This window comes from Rhinichthys klamathensis, unplaced genomic scaffold (genome assembly GCF_029890125.1).
Source record: "Rhinichthys klamathensis goyatoka isolate OS25496 unplaced genomic scaffold, OSU_Roscu_1.1 h1tg000103l_1, whole genome shotgun sequence".
NCBI classification, from domain to species: domain Eukaryota; kingdom Metazoa; phylum Chordata; class Actinopteri; order Cypriniformes; family Leuciscidae; genus Rhinichthys; species Rhinichthys klamathensis.
Genome location: NW_026606642.1, coordinates 1845540 through 1863102, shown reverse-complemented (window position 1 = coordinate 1863102; position 17563 = coordinate 1845540). Strand labels below are relative to the sequence as shown.

The following is a 17563-nucleotide window of genomic DNA, read 5'->3' as shown; positions in this document are numbered from 1 at the left end:
ATCGGGTGGACTATGGCTTCTCTCGTTGTCGCCGAGAGACACCTTTGGCTGACGCTGTCAGAGATGCCGGAAGCGGAGCGCTCTGTGTTCCTCGACGCGCCCATCTCCTCGACAGGCCTCTTCGGATCCTCCGTCAAGGATTTCACGGAACGATTCGTAGAGGTCCAAAAGACGTCACAGGCCCTGAAGCACTTCCTCCCGAAGTGATCTTGCTCCGTAGCAGGTCGCACTAAACAGCCGTCTGCTGGCAGCTCACAGCCACAGACACCACCACCCGCCGCCGCTGCACAGTGCCGACAGGCCCGGGATCAGAGACCGCGCTCTCGCTCTACTGGCCGAATTGTGACTGTCCCAGTGTATTCAGCAGTAAACAAGTCGGTATCACGGCCCGCTTGCCTGCACACAAACGCTGTTTTTATGGCGACCCAGATAATTCACAAAAAGAATGTTTTTTCTGGTGTCCTGGCTTCGGCCGAAGGTGTTCTGAGTGTAATAAAAATGCCCACAAAACAGTGCCCATTTCTAGACCCAGACACAGCCCACCACAATACAGGACTCGCAGAAATAAAATCGGCTCATGTCGATTGTGCATTAAGTGTAGTGAACGTGCCCACGCCTCAGTGCCCACCAACACTACACACTACATGTCACAAGGTTTCTGTAAAAACGAAACTAACACATTTACAGTCAGCTCAAGCAGACGGTATTTTCAGTGCTGTGAATGTGCCCGCCTCGCCGCGTCCACATTCACTCAGAGACATGTTAAGCCCCACGGGGCTCGCCCCTCTCACTCTCACACAGCGAACTGCTATAATGAAAGCGAGCGCGGCCAGGCTGCACGCCATTTCAGGCGCGCCCTCTACCTGTACACAGTGCCCGTGTTACAGCGCACAAAAGCTCCCGTGTTGTCACTATGTTACGATCAGAGCCCAAAACCCATTCTACCCCTAGCCATCCACGCAAACGTGTGGACACAGCTTCCCGGGGTTTCGAATTGGGTGCTGAACATTATAAAAAGAGGCTATTCGCTGCAGTTTGCTCAACGCCCTCGCCGCAGCACGGCGTGCGTCGAATCTACGGTGAAAACAGAAGTACACACCTACTTCGAGCCGAAATAGCGACCTTATTGAGCAAAAGGGCAATAGAGCCTTTATCTCAAGCTCAGAGCGAAGGGGGCCTGTACAGCAGATATTTTCTGGAAAAATAGTAGATCGTAATTACAGAGCAAATTTGCTACCCTTGTCGGTCCAAGGTGACAGAACCGGTCTCTTGAAGACATTTTGACAGATTATTAGACGCGCGTCGAAAGGAAAAATCCAAGAGAGGAGATTCAGCCAAAATGGGGTCATCTAACAAAAAACCTAGATCATTTTTACACATCAGTTTTCCAAAATGAAACCAAGAGTGTCTTTGTACTGAGAGCCCTGAAACTGAACTACGATCTCGACTGCTCTCCGATCCGAAGACCAGTACAAAAAGCAGCACGAGACGCACAAGCGCGAGCAGCGGTGCAAGAGAGACGGGCATTGGAGCAATAGGTGTCCGAATTTGAAGTCGGATTAAAAACAGGAGCAACAGAGAGCAGGAGAGGGTCTGGTTCGGAGCGGAAAATGCGAGTTTTTCCACACGAAAGGGAAGTGCCATTTTTTTTTTTACTAACACGCAAGCACAGACATGTAGGCCTATACTGATTTAAACTATGCTATCTGAAATGAAGAATCTGCTTGTAAATCGTTGTGTGTTTTGAGCTATGTTGTGAATGCTGAAATTTTGAGCAGTTAGATAATGAAGGAACTGGCATGTAGAGAAAGAAAGGAGAGGATACAGAAGGAACTGGCATGTAGAGAAAGATTGAGAAGAAATATAGTAGAAAACTCAATGTAAGAAAAGAAAGAATTTCCATGCCGGATAGATGTAAGCAAAATACAAATTTTTCCACACAGTGAGTTGTTGGATCGAAGCAAAATGAAAAGAATCAGAATGTAGAAATGAAGAATGTAGAAAGTATTGGTAAGGAACTGGAATGTAGGGAAATATATAATTCATGGAACTATTTATGAACGCCTGTTAAATCAAACTAAGCTGAAATGGTATGAAAAGTTTTATCAAGTAAAACAGGAAAAATTCTATATTTTAATGATAAAATAATGATTAAAATAATGATATGAATGTGCTTTATTGTATTAATATTGTGAAAACAAAGGTATTGAAGAATAGATTGCCATATTTTTTTATCATTGAAGGTGCAAATTGGGGTTAACTTCACAGGGGTGAGAACAGTAAAACGCCCAAGAAGGGAGGTTGAGCGTCCCACAATTAAATTGCATTTCTAAAAAACGATAGATCTGGTCTCACTGGGGATTAGGGGAAAAGACAGATAAAGAAATGAGTTGCAAAATACTTTTAAAAGTATTGCTAATTGAAGACTGGTAAACTCTTAGAAAAGAAAACATGGAAGTCAGGTATTAAACTATGATAATTGAGAAACTGACAACTAAAATTTTGATGAAATTTGAAACATTATCATTTTTATAAAGATAAAATAAGCAGTATTAGGGGATTAACAGTTGCTAGATGTGAAATGTGTTAAAAATGCATTTGATTAAACAAAAGCTTGTTAGTGTTGACCGAGAAAGGACTAGAAGCTGATGTTGATTTTAGAAGATAAGCTTGTGGTTTGGCTGAAACAATTTGCAAATCTGAATCTGGTGTGTGTGTGTGAGGCTGAAACTGCCAGCACGACAGACACTCTATCTGAGTTGAAAATTGTAATATCTAAATTCCCTGCATAGGCAAGAAAAAAAAAAAAAAAAAAAGTATGCTTGTATTGAAAATACATGTAATTTATGAAAAACATGCATTATGCTGGGCTAGAGTTAAAAAGATAAAAAGTCTGATGTTAGAAGTTTATGAAAGTGCAAAAGTACCAAGTCCTGAATAACACAGAGTCTCTCTCATTAAGATGTTAAAATAAATCATTGCCATTCAGAGGGCAATTTGTATTTGAATGTTGTAAATATGAAACTGAATGACTTTAAAGAAGTCTTTAAAATAATGCAGACCTTATACGATAGAAGTGACATTTTTGATTAGTTTATTTTAGGACCAGTAACTTCTTTGTCTCATTTTTAGTCTCCACCTTTCAGGACCGATGGCTCTAGGCTACAGATGTAGATTACACCGAATAGACGGTTGTGATAACTAACTCAGAGAAAAATTCTCTGAGTATAATCTAAGCATTGCGATTTTGCTGAGGATGTTTAATAGATTGATTTGATTAAATACTGTTGTTGTTGTTGTTTTAGGACACTCCTACTGGCTGTGATGCTTCTTGAATGTCGTCTCACCCACACCCAAGAAAAAAGTTTGTATATCATATTGCCAAATTTTAGAAGAGTCTCTTTGATAATTCTGCCAAATTGGATGGAGCTGTAACCAGTGCGCACGCTGGATGAATTTCTCAACGACGGGTACGATTCTCAGAGGGCCATAGGGGAACAACCCAAGCCAGGGTTTCATCACCACTGGGGCACCTGTCACACCAGGTTGTGGAGGTGTTATCTGTGCGAAGAAAGTGGACGCGATGCTACTTTGGGCCAAGAGCATCAGAGAGAGGGGACTATAACAAATTGTAGTCTGCCTCGACCCAGAGTCCACTCCCAAATATACTTTAGAATGAGCTCATCCCCAAAATGGCTTAACTATCATAAGAGATGAAGGAAGTGAAGTTATTTTGTTTCTTCACCATTTGGGTTGAACACATCCTGAACAAATGCTAGTCAATTTGTAGAATGGGACTGAGTGTGGGACATAGAGAATCTTATCAGACAATGGGATGTTTCAACTTCATTAACATACAGACCAAAACTTTTATGTATTGGTTGCCTTATGGGCAAGGAAAAATGTATAGAAGTTGATTTAGAACAAATATGTATATAACATGGTTTTGGCTACTGTAGGTCGTTAAGACATGGTGATGGCTAAAGATGAAGACAGTTTTTTGTAGATTTAAGAAAAGTCTGAGTAACAATGTTTAAAGATTAATGTAAGGAATTTACATTCTGTCTAAATTACAGTCATAGGAGGCTGTTGAAAAGCCATACAGTCATAGGAGGCTGTTGGAGGCTTTCATTCAGCCAAAGCAAGCTGAAACAATCTAATGATAATGAATCAAAACCAACACAGCTGACTTTTCTAAAATCAAATGAATAATGAACAAACATGTTTTGAAACTAGTTAAGAGGCCATGAAAAGAATTAGATAAAAGCTAAAGGAAAAGTAAGGTTTAAAATATAATTTAAATTGTAAATCTTTTTAGAGAAAAGATATGAATAAGAAATATGAACAGTTCATAGATGTATGTATTTGATGGTGATTGCACTTTATATCTTGGTAAGTGCGAGTTTAGAGGAGTTGCTCTGTCCGAATGTGTGTCATTAACCTCTGGAAAAGAGTGTTTTATCATTACTGATGAGTTAAGGCTTGTTGATTAGAGTTGATTAACTTGTCGACCGACAAGATGGCGCCTGTGTGTTTGGCTTGCCGTCTGTTGCTCTTGTGTTTTCTTCTCTGCCTGTCTGATCTGTCGTTTATCTGCTGTTTGCGGCTAGTATATGCCCGTCAAGCTCTCCTAGACATCCGTATCTCTGTTGGCGATTCACTTACGAACTTATACACCGTGGACGTGGGCTGCCCCCTACACAATTCGGACGAGCCTCCCCGACCGATCCGCCTGCACGATATCTGCTGGTGGCCACTAACCACCGCGCGGGGAAAGCGAAGGAGGAAAGGAGGAACACACAGAGGTTACATCACGAAACTGAAGACTCTTTTACAAGCTGGCAGTTTGCTTCGGCGCAGCACTGCTGCCTGGCACCCGCGGGATGCGGTTTATCGATGTCTTCGTCCTGTTTTCCCCCTACATCTGAGTCCTGTCACTCGGGCTGATCTCCGCAGTGTTGGCCTCTGCTCCCGGCAGAACGGTCCTCGTTCTCACGGTGTCATTCACATTAGACTACATTTCCCAGCATTCTGTTCTGCCACTCATCTGATCATTGCACACAGCTGTTTCCCGTCACCTTGTTAGTTCTGTGTGTATATATACCCTGTCTGTTCAGTGTTTGTCACGGAGTCCTTGTTATTCGTTACACCACTGAGTTCTTGTCTTCTTTCTCGTGTATGGATTGCTCATATGGATTTTGACCCTTGCCTGGACCGTTGTGAGTACGGATTACCCTTTATTAAATACTGCTTTTGGATCTCACGTAGTGATGGCCAAATGAAGCGTTTCGAAGCATTATTGCTTTCTGATACAATTGTGTCGAAAATGGTTCATTACTCGAAGCTTCATTCAGAGAGAAATTGCAGCACCATCTCCTGGTGAAGTAAATGTAATGTAACAAAGCTGACAACCATAAAATGCCAGTAGGCTTATGTTAACGCCCCGTTTATTACGTGTTTACCGAGGCGATCAAAGCTGAAACAGTGTTAGTGCTGTGAAACTCATTTATGTAGGTGAATTTTACAGATACTGATGAATTTCATGTGTTCACCTTGATAATAAAACATTAAGCATAATGTGTGTGTGTAATTATTTCTTTAGACAAAGACAGAAGATCAGACCAGCTTAAAAAAAAGTTGGAAACCATCACAGAAATTCTAATGGTTTCTATTAAAATGATAATAGAATAAAATATAAAAGAATAAATAAAAGTATAAAATAAAAGAATTTCTTTTTTGTAGTGTGTTTGGGACATATTCCATTAGGATTGTAACGAAGGGTCGAAGACGTTCGGATCCATGTGCAGTAACTTTATTCACAATAAGTAGACAGAGAGAATGCAGTAAACACAAACTGGTAAACAGGGAAGATCCAGGCTCAGCAACAATATCAGGCAGGGGTCGAGGCAGGCAGCAGACAGAAACACGGAGACCAGGAGAACAGGCAGGGATCAGGAAACCAGGAAAACTAAGGAATATAAACGGTCAGAGATGTAGGCCGTGGCAAATACAAGACTTCACAATGGTGTAGTGAGTGGAAGTGGTTTATATGTGTGTGTGAATGAGATGCAGGTGTGTGTAATCAGCACAGTGCAGGTGTAATCAGTCCAGGGAGATGCATGATGGGAAATGTAGTCCGTGATAACCCAGGGAGTGCATGGCCAATCGTGACAGAGCCCCCCCTTTAAGAGCGGCTTCCAGACGCTCAAAAACAAAAACGAAACAAAAATAAAAAAAAAACACAACAGTTCAGGAGGGTGGTGAAGCGGAGGTGGTCCTGGGGGAGGGATGGAGGGCCAGGTCCGTGCAGGGGAACGGGACCAGGGCACCGCAATAGCGGACCTGGGTCGTGGAGCGTGGGCGGACCAGGCTGTGCCGGCGGCCAGGGCGGAGCAGGCAGTTCAGATGGCCAGGGCGGACCAGGCAGTGAAAACCCTTCGGGCGGCCACGGCGGAGAAGACCCTTCGGGCGGCCAGGGCGGTGACGACCCTTCGGGCGGCCAGGGCGGTGACGACCCTTCGGGCGGCCAGGGCGGTGGCTGTGCAGACGTGACGTGGACAGTCTCTGGCTGTGCAGACGTGACGTGAACAGTCTCTTGCTCGGCAGGCGTGATGTGAAGGTCTGGCTCGGCAGGCGTGACGTGAAGCGAGGGCTCTGGACTGGACAGAACCAGTGATGGAGGCGGTTCTGTACTGGACTGGACCAGCGGCGAAGAGGCCTTGGTGCTGGACGGAACCAGCGGTGAAGAGGGCTTGGTGCTGGACGGAACCAGCGGCGAAGAGGGCTTGGTGCTGGACGGAACCAGCGGCGAAGAGGGCTTGGTGCTGGACGGAACCAGCGGCGAAGAGGGCTTGGTGCTGGACGGAACCAGCGGCGAAGAGGGCTTGGTGCTGGACGGAACCAGCGGCGAAGAGGGCTTGGTGCTGGACGGAACCAGCGGCGAAGAGGCCTTGGTACTGGACGGAACCAGCGGCGAAGAGGGCTTGGTGCTGGACGGAACCAGCGGCGAAGAGGACTTGGTGCTGGACGGAACCAGCGGCGAAGAGGGCTTGGTGCTGGGTTCATGGGCTGTATCGGATGCGTGTGCTGCCCATAAACACAAAACAGCCATGGACCCCACAATGAGCACAGTGTCCTCCAGAGAAGCATGGGCGGTCTCTGGCTGGACGGTCCCTGGCTGGACGTGGCTGACGTGAAGCTCTGGCTGGACGTGGCTGACGTGAAGCTCTGGCTGGACGTGGCTGACGTGAAGCTCTGGCTGGACGTGGCTGACGTGAAGCTCTGGCTGGACGTGGCTGACGTGAAGCTCTGGCTGGACGTGGCTGACGTGAAGCTCTGGCTGGACGTGGCTGACGTGAAGCTCTGGCTGGACGTGGCTGACGTGAAGCTCTGGCTGGACAGGCTCTGGCTGGACAGGCTCTGGCTGGACAGGCTCTGGCTGGACAGGCTCTGGCTGGACAGGCTCTGGCTGGACAGGCTCTGGGAGACGGGACCCTAGAATGACGGCCTTCTGGGCCCTCCGCACTGACATCAGCGGCAGCTGTGCCACGGTGGACATCAGTCCTGGACACCCATAGACCGATGCCATGGCTGGCTTGACGGCTGAAGTGACGAGAAGATTCTCAGGCAGTGCGGTCATGATAACATCCTCCTCCACCTTCCCTACGGTGAAGGGGGATCCACAAAACTCCAGGACAGAGTCAATATACCGTGCCAGGGTCCAGCTGGGGTCTTCCTCTGGTAAATTTATTCTAATGTCCGGGTCTAGTCCACTCCAGAAACAGTCTTTAATCATTGAATCATCGCCAGGAACAAGATGACTATAAAAAAGAAACTCCTCCACATACTCCTCAATGATGCGATTAAACTGATAAATTGAACACAGTTTGCTCAGCGGGTCCTGGTGTACAGCGAGTGGACCTGCATTGGCTGACTGGAGAGCATACAAGGCTGCTGGATCCTGTGGTGGTGAAGTCTTCTGTAACGAAGGGTCGAAGACGTTCGGATCCATGTGCAGTAACTTTATTCACAATAAGTAGACAGAGAGAATGCAGTAAACACAAACTGGTAAACAGGGAAGATCCAGGCTCAGCAACAATATCAGGCAGGGGTCGAGGCAGGCAGCAGACAGAAACACGGAGACCAGGAGAACAGGCAGGGATCAGGAAACCAGGAAAACTAAGGAATATAAACGCTCAGAGATGTAGGCCGTGGCAAATACAAGACTTCACAATGGTGTAGTGAGTGGAAGTGGTTTATATGTGTGTGTGAATGAGATGCAGGTGTGTGTAATCAGCACAGTGCAGGTGTATGGTGTAATCAGTCCAGGGAGATGCATGATGGGAAATGTAGTCCGTGATAACCCAGGGAGTGCATGGCCAATCGTGACAAGGATTTAATGCCCCTACCAATATAACCCAACACATATCAGTAGAGACACACAGAGACCACTATAATTCCCATTACAACCAATACAATTCCTATGAAAACCAATAAAATTCCATAATGTAAACCATTAAATCCAATAGAATTTCTGTAATGTTTTCTATAGTTTTTTTTAGCAGGGCAGTATCATGTGTGAAAGCTTTATCTTGTTTAGCTGTAGGAAGGAGAACTCTATAACTTAACTGGTGGGACTGATATTTTTGTATGTTGAAAAGGAGGTGCTTGTGTAACTGGTTGTACTTGTATAATGTAGCAGAGGGTTTTTGAAGTTTCTGTCTTTGATGCATGTTTTTATGTAACAATGTTCATATGTTCTCTAATTAATAATAAAAAATTAAATCCAATCTCCTCAACAATAACGCCAATCCAAACACTGACTACTACAACCCACGGTGTTGCCATGGTTTGGCTTCACTTTTATAAGAAATACAGCCGCCAGGTTTCAAATCTGTCAACACTGGATCGGGCTGTCAAAGCAGTCAGGTGGTTCACTACAGGAGTGAAGCAGTGTGTTTGCTTCAGACGTCATTTTCACGTGACTAGTGACGTAATGATACAAGCTCCGAAGCAGTGGTTCATTGCAAGGACCGATCGAGTTTGAAGCAAGCTTCGGAGCGTCGGTGTCAGACCTAACATCACTAATCTCACGTCTCTTGTGTGTGTGTGTGTCTCGTGACAACCTGTTATGTCGCGGGTCTACTCTCCACAGTTCAGCACTAACTTCGACCTGTGCTTTGCTGAACCATGCTCACACTTGGACTTGGACCAACAATTATCTGACCTGGATGCGGATCAACATTTCAGCCTTTTAAATTCTGCTTGGCTTAAGGTAGCAAACGCGACTGCTCCTCTCAAGCCTCACATATCCAAACCAAACTCTAATCTGTGGCAAAACTCTGACACTCGTCATCAAAGACAAATTTGTAGAACGGCCGAACGCAAATGGAAACGAGACAGGCAAGTTGTCTCCTTCCATTTGTTCAAAGACGCTCTGACAGCATACCAGAAGGCTGCTAAGTCAGCTAAAGCTGCATATTTCTCTAACTTAATTGAATCCAACCACTCTAACCCTAAGGTCTTGTTTTCAGTCATTCAGTCTGTTATAAATACTTCTTCTAAACTATCTGTTGCCTCTGATGCTCTATGTGAAGATTTCCAGAGATTTTTTTGTGAACAAAATCACTAAATTAAGACTAAGTGTTTGTCCTAACTTAACTCTCCCGCCATTCGTGTCACCTACTACTTGTTTTTGGGATGTTTTTGATCCTATCAACCTCCAGACACTAAAGGATGTGAGCACCAAGCTCAAACCTTCATTTTGTCCAAATGATATGGGGTCCAGGTTTGGTATCTCTTTTTAACAAGTGTCTCAATACTTTGTCTTTGCATTGTTGCAGCACACATAATTATACATTTTCATTGATTGGTAGCGATCCAGCTTATATGCCCCTTCTCTGTTTATGTGTCACTATGGCCCTATTTGTGGTGTTAGGCCTACATTTTGCCAGCAGCCATATCACCCTGTAGCCCAAGACTGGTTGCCCACTGAAGCTAAGCAGGGCTGAGCCTGGTTAGTACCTGGATGGGAGACCTTCTGAGAAAACCAGGTTGCTGCTGGAAGAGGTGTTAGTGAGGCCAGCAGGGGGCGCTCACCCTGTGGTCTGTGTGGGTCATAACGCCCCAGTGTAGTGACGGGGACACTATACTGTAAATTGAGCACCGTCCTTCGGATGAGACGTTAAACCGAGGTCCTGACTCTCTGTGGTCACAAAAAATCCTAGGATGTCTTTCGAAAGAGTAGGGGTGTAACCCCGGCATCCTGGCCAAATTTGCTCAGTGGCCTCTGTCCTTCATGGCCTCCTAATCATCCCCATATATATATATACCAATTGGCTTCATCACTCTGTCTCCTCTCCACCAGTAAGCTGGTGTGTGGTGGGCGTTCTGGCGCAATATGGCTGCCGTCGCATCATCCAGGTGGATGCTGCACATTGGTGGTGGTTGAGGAGATTCCCCCCTTCTATGTGAAGCGCTTTGAGTGTCCAGAAAAGCGCTATATAAATGTGATGAATTATTATTATTATTATTATTTTACTTTGCTTGAAAAATCCTTTGAATATGCCAAAACGTTGCACAAACATACTTAATCGACCGTATATGAAGTTATCTACATGCAAAAGTTTATAGGATTCCATTAAGTGGAATATGCTTTTTTTTTCATGCTGAGTTGAAATTATATAAAAAAAAAAAATAAAAAAAAAATAACTTTATATGTCTTTGCTATTTCAGAGTCCACATCCATGTGACACTATTCAAACATTTCTGGCTCCGGTTTGCCACAATCACTCAATTACGGTATGTATATTTTTTTCTTTGTAATAAAATTAAACTTGACTTGTTTAATTTCTTTGCAAAAGTGTGATGTCTGTTGTTTTCTCTCTCTTTTTGAATTCCAGATATGTGAGTTTTGGGAATGTGGCAATGTAAAGTGTGTGGAACAGAATTATCCAGTAGGTACGAGTTATTGAAACATTCTAAGCTTAAACATGGACATTTTGTGGCGAGGTTCAGGCATCCTTGTGTATACAGTAATTGTCCTTGCACTTTTAAATCATGGAATAATCTCCTAAGTCATATATACCGTGCCCACCGTGATCAGTCATCTCCAAATCAACAGTTAGCCACCTTTTCATGTCAGCTGTGTGCGTGCATTAAGTCAAATGAAAGAGATTATTTCAGTCATGTAAATGAACATTTGCGAAACTGTGACTTGTGTGTTTAAAGGATGTACATTTAAAAGTAACATTTATAGTACCTTTCATACACACAGAAATAGGAAGCACAATCCTCATGGTCTAACTGACTTTAAATTAAATGTTGTCACAATCACAACAGACTGTCAGGAGTCAGCAAGTCCTCCAATTGATTTTCCCTCATGTTCAACAGAAACTTTGTTAGAATCATGCAATGATGATAATAATGATGAAGATATTTCCAAGGCAAGTGTGCTGAATATTGCCCTTGTTTTATTAAAGTTGGAAAACATTTTGCATGTCCCAGCCACAGCAGTTGATGAATTACTTCAAGAACTACATTATTCATTAACATCAGCATCAATTCCAGGCACTTGTGACATAATTTCTGACATTCTTAGAAATCACAACATAGAAATTGACGAGTCTGTCATTCAAGAGCTTACTGAAGCAGTGGGCAGGTCAAATCCCTTGGTTAAAGCCATAGAAAAAGGTGGTCCTCTTGCCACAGCTTTTAAGCGGAAGCAGTTCTACAAGGAGCGTGTAAGTGTTGTAGAGCCAGTTGAGTTTATTCTTGATCATAAGACTAGAAAGACCTATCAGTATATACCTATTTTGCCTTCTCTACAGCTGCTGTTTAGTTGCAGTAATATTTTAAAGTCTGTTACTGATGACCACGAGAGACAGACAACTGATTCAGGGGTAGAGAAAGAACAGCAGTTTAGGTCCATAAGAGATGGTCTTTATTGCAAGGAAAACTCTTTTTTTAGTGGAGAGGAATTGAAAATATCTTTATCATTGTACATTGATGATTTTGAGCTCTGTAACCCTCTTGGAACCTCACGTAAGAATCACAAACTTTGTGGGGTCTATTGGATTTTGAATAACTTGCCACCTGGATCCAATTTAACAGTTTTTATCTATCTATTTGGCAGTTTTATGCAAGAGTGAACATGTAAAGTTATATGGATATGACACAATTTTAGAGCCCCTTTTACAGGAATTGATTACTTTAGAGAGTCATTGTGTTTATGTTCCAGAACTTGGACGGTTTGTGAAAGGTACAGTCCAGTCTGTCATTGCAGATAATCTAGGGGCCCACGGTTTAGCAGGCTTCATAGAAAGCTTCTCTGGTGAGTACTTTTGCAGGTTTTGTGTAGGGAAGAGATTGGAGATCCAGGCTGAATCTGTTCAGACTGGGGATTTTGCCCTTAGAACAAAGGAAATTCATGATGCACATGTTACATCTGCAAAGGAAAACTCTGCCATAATTTGTGGAGTAAAAAGGGGGTGTGTGTTAACAGAGAAATTATCTCACTTTCATGTAACTCAAGGCTACCCTCCTGATATTGTGCATGACCTATTTGAGGGCATTGTGCCAGTGGAACTTGCACTCTGTTTAAGAGAATTTGTTTCTAAGAAGTATCTATCTCTTGAGACTCTGAACACATTGATCTTGAACTTTCCCTATAAGTGGGGTGATAGAACCAATAGACCTCACATTATTCCGTGTACATATGCCTCAAAGAGGAACATTGGAGGTAATGCACATGAAAATTGGAATTTACAGAGATTGCTTCCATTCATTATTGGAGACTTGATACCAGAGTCTGAGCCAGGCTGGCTTGTACTTCTTGATTTAAAAGAAATAGTTGAGCTTGCTGTCGCCCCCATTCATAACGAAGAAACGATAGCCTACTTAAACAGCAAAATTACAGAGCACAGACACAGATTTGTTGAACTTTTTCCAGCACGACTGTTACCAAAACATCATTATGTGGAACACTATCCGCAAATGATTAAATCTTTTGGACCTCTTGTTGGGCAGTGGACTATGAGATTTGAGGCGAAACATAGTTTCTTTAAGAAAGTTGCTCGCCACACAAATTGTTTCAGAAACATAATGCTCACACTGGCTGCCAAACACCAGCAAATGATTGCTTATCAAATCCATTCCTGTAGGCTTAAGAAGTTCACACTAGAAGTTACACGTGTCTCCACACTTCCTGTGGATGTCTTAACCCTCTGGGGTCCTTCATTTCAGAGTCACACTCAGGACATTCGGGTCCAAATGGGCCGGAAGGGTGGGATTAATATTTATAAAAAAAAAAATCATCATTTTTTTTTTTTTACTTTTCTTTTTTTCTTTTCTTTTTTGGTGTTTTGAGATAATTTCAAATATAAAACTGATTTATAATTAATATTAATGCAATAATTATGACCCATTTTTTTCCCCATTGAATATAATAGAAAATGTTTTATTTTTTTTTATTTTTTTTTTAAAGCTGTATTTCATTTTAGAGTCAAGCCTAGGCCTCATGAAAGCAATTTTTGAAATGAGATGGATGCCATCTGGTGGACAAACTGAGCATTTAAAAAATTCAAAACCCATATGTAATCTGAATTTATTAGTGTGTATGTGTATAAAAGTGTGTTTGTGTGTGTGTGTGTGTGTGTGTGTGTGTGTGTGTGTGTGTGTGTGTGTGTGGATGTGTCTGTTTTGCACTCTTGATGTTTTATAGATTCACCCCTTCACTGCTGTGTGCTTTTTTTCTGGATCGTGGCTGATTTGTAGATTGTACACACAAAAAAACTCTGTATTTTCACACTTTTGCCAATTTCCCATTCATTTCCTATGCGGGTCCATTTGGACCCGAAGGTCCTGAGTGTGACTATTTTTTTTACAACTACTTAGACTATTCAAATCCTGTCCCCAATTTTTTTGGGTGTTCATATACCAAGTACCAACAAAGTCACCAAATTTCGGACCATTCCGATAAAGCTATGATTTTTAAATAAAAAATATTTAAATGCTTCGGGTCCATTTGGGCCGAAGGACCCCAGAGGGTTAAACAAGGAAGTAGTAGCAGATTTGAGACAGAAATATCCAGGAATTAATGAGGTCCATCTTGCAAAAAATGTCACTAACAATGGGATCAATTATAGAACTGGTATGCTCATTTCCTTTGGGTCAGCTGGTGGCCTGCCAGAGTTTGCCGAAATTCTTCAAATGTGTATCGTCAAAAGCAGTTTGAATTTTGTTGTGAAGATACTGTGTGCATGGTATCAAGAACATTTTAGAGCTTTTCAGTTGACTGTCTCTCCTGATAGAGAGGTTGCCCTGGTTGATCTTGAACAGCTAACTGATGCTTATCCACTATATGATTATATGGTAGGAGGAAGACGAATGGTAACCCTGAAGAGGCACATCCTCATCTAAGGTAAACTGTTTAATAAGTGTTTTTATTTAATACAAGTAACAATGCTAAAAATTGTATTACTGATGAATGTTTTTTTCTGCTTTGTTTCCTCTTTTAGAAAAGTAGAGAAAAATGTCAAGTCCGGCCATCCTGAGGATTGTTTTTGGTGGGGATGACGATGCAAGAAAACTTGCACTTAAGACAGGAATCCCAAAGTCTGTGGATGACCTTGTCCTTGAAATAATGACTGTTTTTTGGGGTGAAGCAAAAGTTCAGGCTCCAGTACAAAGATAAGGACTTTGGAAATGAATACATGAATCTCATGTCAACCAGTCAAATTGAAGACAGGGATACCCTGAAACTGATTTTTCAAGTTCAAGTTCAAGTTCAAGTTCAAGACCTTTATTTGTCCCCGAGGGGCGATTAGTTTTGCTGCAGTAGCCAAATAAATTAACATGCAGTACATGACAACATCAAACATCAATTCAAATACAGGATCAGACAGATAAAAAATAAAAATAACACCACAACATTTAACATTTAAGTTCAAGTATGTCTTATGTGCAGACATTACCTATTCTTTACGGAGTTAAGCAGAGAGATCGCAGAGGGTACAAAGGAGAATTTAAATCTGTTTGTTTTGGCTAGTGGCTGACTGAAGCGAGAACCAGATGGCAGCATCTTAAATTCTACATGCAAGGGATGAGAACTATCAGACATGATAGATTCTGCCTTTTTAAGTGCATGTCTATTGTATAGTTCAGTTAGTTTTATCTGCTGAATCCCGATGATTTTACTGCTAACTTTATGTACCATTTCTAATGTGTTTTTCCGCTTTAAACTAAGAGAAGCATACCAGCAAATACATGAAAAAGTAAAAATTGATTCAATAAAAGATTTATAAAGCAATGTCATCAGCGATCTGTCAACTTGAAACTTAGCCAGCTTTCTCAGACAAAAAAGACGTTGCTGACTTTTCTTACTCAACATTTCTGTGTTTTGTTCAAAGGTCAACTTGTTGTCAATGATAATTCCCAGATACTTGTACGACTCAACAATTTCAACCTCTTTTCCATCTATAAAGGTCTTTTCAGGAGTCGGCTGGTGACGTCTAAAATCAATACGTCTAAAATTTTCTATCAACTGATGACTCCAGCATGCAAAAGACTGCACCTGATGCACCTGCCTGCTCCACCATTACTGTTACTTCACCCGGTTCAACATGTAGCTCTGAGACTCCTGACATGAGAGATGTTAACACATGTGCTATTGACTCAGTCCAGGAAGTCAATTTATCTGATGACTCGTTTTGCAGCAGCGCAGAGACTGTCATAGTTGCGTCTCCCGAGTCAAGAACCGGTTTTTGACCTCAGGTTTTTGTAGTTCCTCGATTTTCATGTTCTGCTGAAATTCAGCTTCAAAGAGCTGACACAGAGTTCAGCAACAGTGGAATGCTACTTATTCCACCTCCAAAACTAAGATCGGACATTCTTGAAGGCATGGCTGAGGAGATCTTTAGGTATGCAGCATACCCCACTGATAGTCAACTTGATCAGGCTGCTGAAGCTCTGATAAATATTAAGATGTCTAATTTTCGCTCAAAACTCAGCAAGATTGGACACCCTGAAATTTCTGTGAATTCTCTTAGGAACAAGCGTAAAGGTCAGGGTAAAGCAGCATCAAACATCAAAAAGCCAAGAAAGGCTGAGGTAAATTTCCTTCCTTGTCTCCCAAAAGGAGAAACAGCAGAGAGCATGGAGAAGGAAAGAATTGCTTTCTTAACTGAAGTGAAAAAGAAAAATAATGAGGCAGTCATTAAGGAAAAAAATGCAATTGACCTTCTCCTATAGACGACAAGAGTTGGTTGAAGACTTGGCAATCGTGTCTGATTTACAAAGCAGGTGGCCTGCACTGTTCACAGTAAATGAAGTAAGTTTTATTGATATTTACACAAGAATAAATTGTAAATTACTATAAATTCCTCCACAGTAGGCCTATATTTAATGCCTATCTTTATTTCAATTTTTTTTCTTTTTTTTTAGATAAATGCAGAATTCATGCGGATAACAACTGTACCACTTCTGTCAAAGTTCTTGGGCCAGCTGGACAGATACACTGTTAATCTACACAAGATTTTCAGCAGCAAAGGTGGTGCTTCTGGACAGAAGATATCACACATTATGGCAATTACAGACAAGGGGCCCTATCTTGCACTCGGCGCAAATGACTTTGTACACTGACGCATGTATCATTCCTATTTTGCACCCGCGCAAAGCGGACTTTTCCCTCCACAGACGCACGTCGGTTAACTAAGAAATACACTTGCGCTCCCCAGGGCGGTTCAGCGCAAAGAGGAGGCGTGTTCCGGCGCAAACTTTCCCTCATGCTATTTTGCTGTTCTATAAAACAATTGCGCCACTGACCAGAAAAAAACTAGTCTAAAGTCAGTGGCGCGTTGCGCGTTGTTCATTATGCTATTTTAAGGGCGCATGCTTGGCCATAATCAATGTAGCGTGTGCACAACGCGCATACACTTTGATTCTCTCATCTAAGCAGCAGTTTTCATTTTTGCAAATCATACATTATTACGAACGATAGATAGATAGATAGATAGATAGATAGATAGATAGATAGATAGATAGATAGATAGATAGATAGATAGATAGATAGATAATTTATTATAAAAGCATGTAGCTTACACATTTACCCAAATTATCATACGCCTGTTAAACAGAAGTTAATTTGGGTGGGTTTCTCCATCCCCAATGTCACTTCTCTGTGTTTTACGGCCCTGACGAGAACGTTGCTCTCCTCGGCTGTGAACCGCTCCTGGCGCGCGCCTGGCAAATCCGCCGTTATAATAGGAATCCGCTTTAGAACAAGCGCGCCTGCTCTTAAAGGGAATGTGAGATGACGCTCTGATTGGTTTATTTCACGTTACGCCCAAACCACACCTATGAATAATGAAGCTACTTCAGACCAACCCCTTTTAGATTTGCGCCAGGCGCAAGAGGCATTTATCCCGCCGGGAAAATAGCAACAGCGCCGGGATCCGCCCACAAAGTTACTTGCGCTTTGCGCTTTGACACTTGCGTTTCAGATCGTTAAAATAGGGCCCATTATCCCACCGGTCACAATTGTGACCGATCATAAAACTCACTTTTT

At 42.5% G+C, this 17563-nt stretch overlaps 1 protein-coding gene and 1 long non-coding RNA gene across 2 annotated transcripts in view; one reads left to right on the top strand and one right to left on the bottom strand.

Annotated features, from left to right (window-relative positions):
* The window catches only part of LOC130086923 (galactose-specific lectin nattectin-like), a 246226-nt gene that overhangs the window by 148825 nt on the left and 79838 nt on the right, over positions 1 to 17563 (bottom strand). The window lies entirely within an intron of this gene.
* On the top strand, positions 10735 to 14763 carry LOC130086948 (uncharacterized). Its single transcript, XR_008807285.1, has 4 exons — positions 10735 to 10800; positions 10902 to 10959; positions 14375 to 14419; positions 14517 to 14763. It is a non-coding gene; the product is annotated as an uncharacterized LOC130086948 (long non-coding RNA).